Source organism: Carya illinoinensis, chromosome 1 (genome assembly GCF_018687715.1).
Source record: "Carya illinoinensis cultivar Pawnee chromosome 1, C.illinoinensisPawnee_v1, whole genome shotgun sequence".
Classification (NCBI taxonomy): Eukaryota; Viridiplantae; Streptophyta; class Magnoliopsida; order Fagales; family Juglandaceae; genus Carya; species Carya illinoinensis.
This window is the reverse complement of record NC_056752.1, coordinates 41,820,748-41,829,193: the sequence shown is the minus strand read 5'-3', so window position 1 is coordinate 41,829,193 and position 8,446 is coordinate 41,820,748. Positions and strand designations below refer to the sequence as shown.

Here is an 8,446-nt window from a genome sequence, read left to right as displayed (position 1 = left end):
TATATAAGTCAATGATTTCTGATAGTATATGAATGTATGGGAGATAATTTAATTTTTTAAAAATAGAATACATGGAAAAATCAAAACAAAAAAGCGTTAATACAAATTAAAAAAGAAAACGAGTAAAAGGAAAAAAAATAGCAATTGAATTAACTGAGGATAAATTAAAGTCGGTTTATAATCTTCAGGCTGAACTAATTATAATGGGTAAGAGAGTGAAATATGAGAAAAGAATGAGTTTTCTTTTCAAGCTTTTGTCAAGCCTTTCATCGATAATTTTTTTCCCTACCTTTGGATCATTAATTGATCACTTTTTTGATCTTCACCCGCACACACTGCAAGCCACTAGAGGGGAGTTCGGTCCGGCCCGGTTCGGTCCCAGTGGATTTTATGGATCGTATCGGATCTATTTAGTCTAGGATTTTTTCACTTTGGACCGAATTGAACTTCATAAAAACTGGGGCGGTCCGGTCCCATTCGGGACGGTACGGTCCGATCAGTCTAATCGGTTCAACAGTTAAAATATACTAACAATTTATCTAGATTTAAGCCAAAAATACTTAGAAAGAAAAATAACAAATAACCATTAAAAAATATTATCTATATACAATAAATTTGAACAAAATATTTTGCTGCAAAAAAAATAAAAAATTTCTATATACATCCAAATAATTTCAACAAGGTTATCAATCAATCATAATATATACTATTTAATATTTATTATATAGCAAACTAGCAACTTAATTGCAACTTGCATTATCGAAAAAAAGAAATAAAGGTCTTTAAAAAAAAAGAGAGAAAAAAATAGTTGAAATCTACCTTTATGTATCTTACATACATCAAATGATTCAAATCTACCTTGTAAAAGAAAGAAAGAAAAAATCCATTCCCAAGCATAGATAATGAAAGCTAAAAATTATACAAGTTTCAAAATTTAAAAATTAAAAGGTCTTAAAAAAAATATCAAAGACTAGAAGTCATATTTAATAATTTACATCAAAAACACTCTAACAGACTAACGGTAGCATAAATTACTTATAAAAAACAAATGACCAACAATAGCATAAAACATTAACATAGTTACATCAATACAAAATACAAATTATACAATTAGGCCTTGGCAGCTCCTACATTTTTGCTAATAATTTCAGTGTTTTCACAATACCCTGTAAAGTATAAACAAAGAAATTATTAGCAAAAGTTCTCATCACCAAACACATAAGAATAGAAAATAGTATAAATGATTACTGTTTCAGTTTTGAACAAATCAAGATGAGCTCGGTCAATTGCAAAAACCACACTTTCCTCTAAGAGATTTCCCATCAAGTAAATTGTGAATATAATTTGAATATGAGTCATGTGACATATTAAAATAACATGAAAGTGAAAGAAACTTACAAATCTAGGATTGATAAAGAAAGTCCCGAGCCACATCAATATTATCAAGAATTTGAATGCATGTCACTGGGAATTTTATCAAATAAAATGGGCAGTGGGCACCTATTTACTTTACCCAAAAGGAAAATAAGATGGTCTCACCTAAAAGAATGTCATGACAGCACATTAAGTTAAATTAAGATATGTACGTATGAATAATGAATATAATAAAGAATGTCACCTAACATTTACATTTACATTGATATTGGATTTATATATTCCCATGCCCTAAAAACTAAAAACGCAGCAAAGAAAAGAAAATATTTACAAACAGAAAAAAGACAAGAGAAAGAAAGAAAACTAGAAAAAAAAATATCATATTTAAATGGTATAAATTATGTTGAAAGCTCACAAATTTGGCTCAACTCTGTTGAACTTGTTTAAAACTCCTAAGTCATAATATTTACATTTACATTGATATTGGATTTATATATTCTCATGCACTTAAAAATAAAAACACAACAAAGAAAAGAAAATATTTACAAACAGAAAAAAGACCAAAGAAAGAAAGAAAGCTGGAAGAAAAAAAATAGATTTAAATGGTATAAATTCTGTTTAAAGCTCACAAATTTGGTTCAACTGTGTTGAACTTGTTTAAAGCTCCTAAGTCCTAACATTTACATTGATATTGGATTATATATTCCTATGCACTTAAAAATAAAAACATAACAAAGAAAAGAAAATATTTACAACCAGAAAAAAGACAAAAGAAAGAAATAAAACTGAAAAAAAAAATCAGATTTAAATAGTATAAATTCTGTTTAAAGCTCACAAATTTGGCTCAACTCTGTTGAACTTGTTTAAAGCTCCTAAGTTCTAACATTTACATTTACATTGATATTGGATTTATATATTCCCATGCACTTAAAAATAAAAACACAACAAAGAAAAGAAAATATTTACAAACAAAAAAAAGACAAGAGAAATAAATAAAACTGGAACAAAAGATAGATTTTAGTGAGCACAATCATTCTAATTTCTCACGGTCTCACCTTTTTGGTCTTACATCAACATTAGGTCAAAAGCCAGTAGGCATTGAATTTGATCATTCTGCAGATTCAGCAAATTCCCCAACAAGTTCTAATTCTATCTATAAAAATTTAAAATAAAACAAATTAAATAAAGTTAAATAATATAGAAGATAAAACAAAATATACTACAAAATAAATCAAAAGTAAATTGATTACATACCCATATCTATCTGCTTCTCAAAATCCTCCACTTCATTCATTAAAATCCTAAGACTTATTAGAGTAGAGGAAGAACGTAGTCAATTTTATGCATATAAGAGCCTCAACCATCATCGGAAAAGGTCAAGTACACAACCCACAATGCTGAATGTAGATTCAGAAGCCACAGTAGATATTGGTATTGCTAGTTCATCACGTGCAACCTTTAAAAGTACGCGATATTTAACTAAATTCACATTCCACCAATTTAGTAGGTCAAAACTATCACATTGATCCTCACATTTTTCAGCTAGATATCTATCAACCTCTGACTTGCTTTCCAAAGAGTTTTCTGACTGTAATTATTGCTTAAATTGGGCCATCAATGCAGCCTGTCTATTCGCAAACTAATCTGTGGAAGGACTTGCATCTTCACTTGGAGAACTTGTGCATTGAGGAGAACTCACTTCTTCACAAATCAATGATTTTTGAAGGATTATATGCATACATTTTTCTCAACCCAAAGTCAAGATATCGCATCTTGTAGTGAGGATCAAGAACAATTCCAATGTACAACAACATATTCTAATTATTCATATTCTCCCAATACTTTTCAAATTTTTGCTTCATATTTGTGGTCATTAATCCTATCACGGAACTTTCTTCTTCACACTCTATATTAATGGCATTTTTAATAGTAATCAACTCCGTAAAAAAATTATTGCAAGTTATATATTCACCCCCTGAAAAGCGTAAAGTTGCACCATGAAATAATGCAAGAAACTTCGCAAACAATTGTACCTTGTCCCAATTAGATGCATTGGGAGGCCCTAACTTTTTTGACTTTCTCCTAGTCACCACATCACATTCATCATCGTCATCTCCAATACTACTTAAAAAGATCATATCTTCTTCCTCCAACCGATTAGAAACTTTTCTAAAGTTTGAAACCCTCTCCAACATAAGATAGGTGAAGTTCCACCTAGTCGGTACATATAGGCAAACATGACTTTTGCATTGAATCTCTTCCAACCCCACACATTTCTTAAATGTACTCCACATTTAAGAGGAGGATTTAACATTCTTCACAACACCCTCACGTTCGCAATAGACTCCTCATATTCTTTCAATCTCTCACAGACAATTAAGTTCAAAATGTGGGTACAATATCGAACATGCAAGAATTCATGTTCCAAAATCGTATCTCTCCTATACTTGATTTTTTTTCAACTAAGAAACGGCCTCATTATTAGAACTTATATTATTAAGAGTGATTGCAAGTATTTTCGGTCGCCCCCATCATTAATAAAATGTGTTGTGAGACACATATAGTTAAGGTTTTACATGGATTTCCATGTACTTGTGGTGAGGAAAATTTGTTGCCATCGAAGAGCACTTCTCAATTTATTTATTTTTCCTCATAAACAAATTAAAACAATCATTCGCAATCATCCAATGGGATGAAATCTCTACCCACTTAGGGCACACCAAACTACAAATATACACTTTATGAAACCCTCCCCTTCAACAAACCTAAATGGCAATTCATCAACAATAATCATCTCTGTTAAGACTTGTCGGCAAGCCTAAACACTAAATGCAATGGGCACAAGTCCTCCACTAACACTACCTCCCTCCACCTTCCAACCTAGAGTGGTCTGGGATTTATCCGTATTCTTAAACAGACATTTCTTACATTGCTTCTCAATGTGATGCTTCATAGACTTCATATCATTGATCTTTGTATCACATGCATATGAAATACCACAATAATTACATGCAGCCATAGGTTTAGTGAGATTACATTTTGGTATTCTGGTAAAGTGATCCTAAACCATTGACCTAACTCTACCACTTTGTGACCCACCAATATTAGATTTATCACTTACATTGGATGGGGGTGGAGGCGGAGGCATATTTAGACTTTGTATTGAGTCTTGCACATCATTGGTTGAAGTTGAAGAATCCATCTAGAAAAATAAACAACCAATAATTAGTGTAATAAGTTTCTATAGAACAATAAATATTAAAATTTAAAACCCATTCAATCTCACTTAAAGACTATAGAACAATACTTAAAAAAAATAAAAAAAGACGAGAGAACAATAAAGTGCTACATTCAATCTCACTTAGTGACTTTAGTATAAAAAAAAAATTAAAATACCATAGTCAGTCGCCCAATAACTTGAGTAGACTACAAAATATCATTTAAGTTATTATTTACCTAGATAATAATACATACTACAATAATACTTGTAAAGTTGTTATTTTACCCCTAACTTAAAACATAAGTTCTAATATCATTAAACAAAGATATATGAGGGAGGGGTTAATTTTTTAGGTAGAACTCAAGAAAAGAAAGCAAATGGCCAGAAAATAAGATAATTTGACAGTCATACTAAAAACGTTAAAACCTAAGAGATAATGTGAAATAAAATAAAATAAAAAGTAGCTAACTTTTTATATATAAACATTAATGATCTATAAAAAATTTACAGAGTAACAAGAAGCTAGCTAGCTAGCTATTGGGATAATATATATAAAAAAATTTCTACCTATATCAATGATCTAGCTAGCTAGCTTCTAATTTTTCCAACTTCAGTGCCTCTTCCATGTCCATTGTCAATTGTCCAGTTACAATTTTGTTTTCATAGAGTCAAATATTTCTTACAATTTTGTTTTCAAAACTCTACTTAAATGGTGTTAATAACAAAACTCAGATAAAATGGTGATAATCACCGGATTATCAAAGATTAAAACTATTGTCTTTAATCACTTTCATCTGAATTTTTTTAAAAAATAACTAGATTTCTATTTGCCCGAATTCATCAAACACGTTGTATGCATTATAGATTGAATAAAATATTGCTTCTTGGGGGTGGAGATTGAGATTTTGAAGTGGCATGAGAAAGTATAATTTTCCTAAACTTATTCCATGACAAACCTTACATCAATTCCTCTAAAAGAAAAATATATACTCTATAAACCAAGTACAAAAAAATGGAAAATTCAGCTTTTATCATTTGAGGCACTCACATGCACGTATGTTTAAAAAAATCATATATTTACTTACATCTAAAATCGAACGGAGGGGCTGGATAGGGTAGGGGCTGCAACGAAAGGGATGGCACTGGCAGGATGCAACGGTTGATGGTGCCACGGAGGAGAACCAGAGAGAGTCAAGAGAGGTCTGAGATTGAGGGGCTAGCCGGCATAGCCACTAGGGTTTCGAGGGTGCTCGAGAGAGGTTTGAAATTGAGGGAGAAATGGAAAATTGGGAATGAGAGGGAATCAAGGGGAGGGGGGAAGGAAACAGACGATGTCTGTTGAAATGACGTCATTTGGGGTTAAAATAACCCTAAATGGCGTCATTTTAATAGAAACTAATGTGAAAGAAAATAATTGGATTGCATGAAACGACGCTGGACCTAAACGGTGCCATTTAGGTCCAATTTTACACTAAACGGCGCCGTTTCCTCTAATTAGTCTAATTTGATTTCCAATTCTCACCCTAAGTTAGCACATTAATTAATAAAAAAAATTATTTTAGTTAGTAAAATTAAAATTAATTAAACTATTTAATGTGGATTATTTAATTAACTCATTAAAAAAATAACTTATTAAAATTATATTAATGAATGATGATGTTAATTGCTACTTTGACACTTTGTTACTAAGTACTAACTTAATGCATAATGAGTATTTTTTTTAATACTTATGTAATCATATTGTGAATTTGTGATATATTAAATAATTTAATATATATATATATATACATATAATATTAAATATAATACTATTAGTCTATTTGTATTTACTAATTAGTAACATACTATACAAGTATACATATATGATATAGTATACTATGATATATATATTAATACTATGATATATATATATATATATTAATATATATATATATATATATATATAAGTATAAATATAATACTATTAGTCTATTAGTATATACTATATAGTAATAGTTATTAACTTATTAGTAATTAGTAACATACTATACTTATATGGTATAGTATACTATGATATATATATATATATATATATTACTATATATATTAGTATAAATATAATACTATTAGTCTATTAGTATATTATACAGTAATAGTTATTAACTAATTGGGTTAATTACACTTTGCCCCTTCCAACTATCACTCAATTCATAATGTATCTCCGAAACTATTAATTGCATCAAAGTGGACCCTCTTATTTTTAAAATGTATCAATCCCCCCTTCTGTCTACAATAAAATCAAACGAAAATATCATCCACTTGCTTCTCACATGCATCTCCTTCAATGCAAACACAAAACTACCCCTCACTTCATCGGCTTTCAAAAAAGAAAAAGAAAAAGAAAAGAAAAGACATGCGGTAGCTTACAGAGAGGAAGAAAGAGAAGACATGTGGAGGATGCTAGTGCGAGGAAGTGGCTGAACGCGGCAGCACCTATTCCACGAAAACAGAAACACCGTATGAAAAGAGGTACGATGTTACAGCGCTGGTGGCTAGCCAAAATGGAGAAGGTGCAATGGAACTGGGCTGTGCGGCGACTTCACTTGGTTTCTGTCATGCACGGGTCGTGCTCTGCTTTGGTTGCTAAAAACAGAGGCTTCGGTTCTCTATGTAGGTGCTTGGGTGACGGTGGTTCTGTGATTTGGGTTGTTGCCGTGGTGGAGAGGAGAGCAATGGTGGTTGGCAACATGTGATTTTTACCGTGGAGGTTGAGGGCGTGGAAGAGCAACTAGCGTGTTGTGCTGCTATTGGCTGGGCAGTCCATGCACTAGAAAGGGTTAGGGCTATTCTTCTCCATCTAATCCGATGGTGGCAATGTTGGTTGGTGATCAAACGGAGAGGTTGAGCATGTGAGATGGGTGCTACGTTTGTGCATGGTGTTGGTGATTGGTACGCATGGAGATTCTGCTCTGTTTTTAGGGAGAAAAACAGAGTTTTCTCTCCTTCCTGCAGATGGTTCTTGGTTGAGTTGGACCATGGTGTTACTTGTGGAGATCATGCGGTGAAGTTGGACAGTGGATGATATGACAGTGGTGTTGGCTATCCATGGAGACTAAGTTGGAAGTGGAGAGTGCAACGTGGTGGCTGGAGGAGTTCTTGGACAGAACTGGGCTGGTTCCGTGGTGGCTTCGGGACAGTGCTTTAGTATCTCGCGACGTGGCTTGGTTCTTTCCAGCATCTTCTGGTAGCTGGCGTAGCTTGGTTCTGCCACGCACAGGTTGTGCAGAGTCCATGAGGTGTCACGACTGAGATTGGGGATTTTCAGATATCAACAAAGCTGATGAAGTGAGGGGTGATTTTGTCTTTACATTAAAGTAGATGCATGTGAGAAGCATGTGGTGAGTCTTCCGTTCATTTTAATGCTCATTGTAGACGGATGGGGAGGATTGGGACGTTTTGAAAGTAAGAGAATCCACTTTAATGTAATTAATAGTTTTGGGGGTACATTGTAAATTGAGTGATAGTTGGAGGGGGTAAAGTGTAATTAATCCTAACTAATTTAACTTATTAGTAATTAGTAACATACTATACATATATGATATAGTATACTATGATATATATATATTAGTATAAATATAATACTATTAGTCTCTTAGAATATATATATAGTAATAGTTATTAACTAATTTAATATATATACATATTGATATAGTATACTATGTTATTAGTCTAATAGTATTAGTATAACTGTATAAATATATTGTATAGTTATATATTAGTATTAATTATAGTGATTAGTATAACTATAGTCTATATAATAGTGTTAAATATTAATAGTAGATTATTAATTTATTAGTATAGCTATATATTAGA

The 8,446-nt window shown here is 31.8% G+C and overlaps 1 long non-coding RNA gene across 3 annotated transcripts; it reads right to left on the bottom strand.

Moving 5' to 3' along the window:
- Positions 1 to 839: 839 nt before the first annotated feature.
- Positions 840 to 7,882, bottom strand: LOC122274641. 3 transcript variants are annotated; one of them, XR_006228314.1, is made up of 5 exons: positions 7,001 to 7,877; positions 4,496 to 4,576; positions 2,629 to 2,830; positions 2,430 to 2,527; positions 840 to 1,166 (listed from the first exon to the last, which is right to left on the bottom strand). It is a non-coding gene; the product is annotated as an uncharacterized LOC122274641 (long non-coding RNA). The 3 variants fall into 3 exon arrangements; XR_006228312.1 differs by having other exon boundaries at positions 2,629 to 4,576; positions 7,001 to 7,882; XR_006228313.1 differs by lacking the exon at positions 7,001 to 7,877 and adding an exon at positions 5,680 to 6,148 and having other exon boundaries at positions 2,629 to 4,576.
- Positions 7,883 to 8,446: the final 564 nt, after the last annotated feature.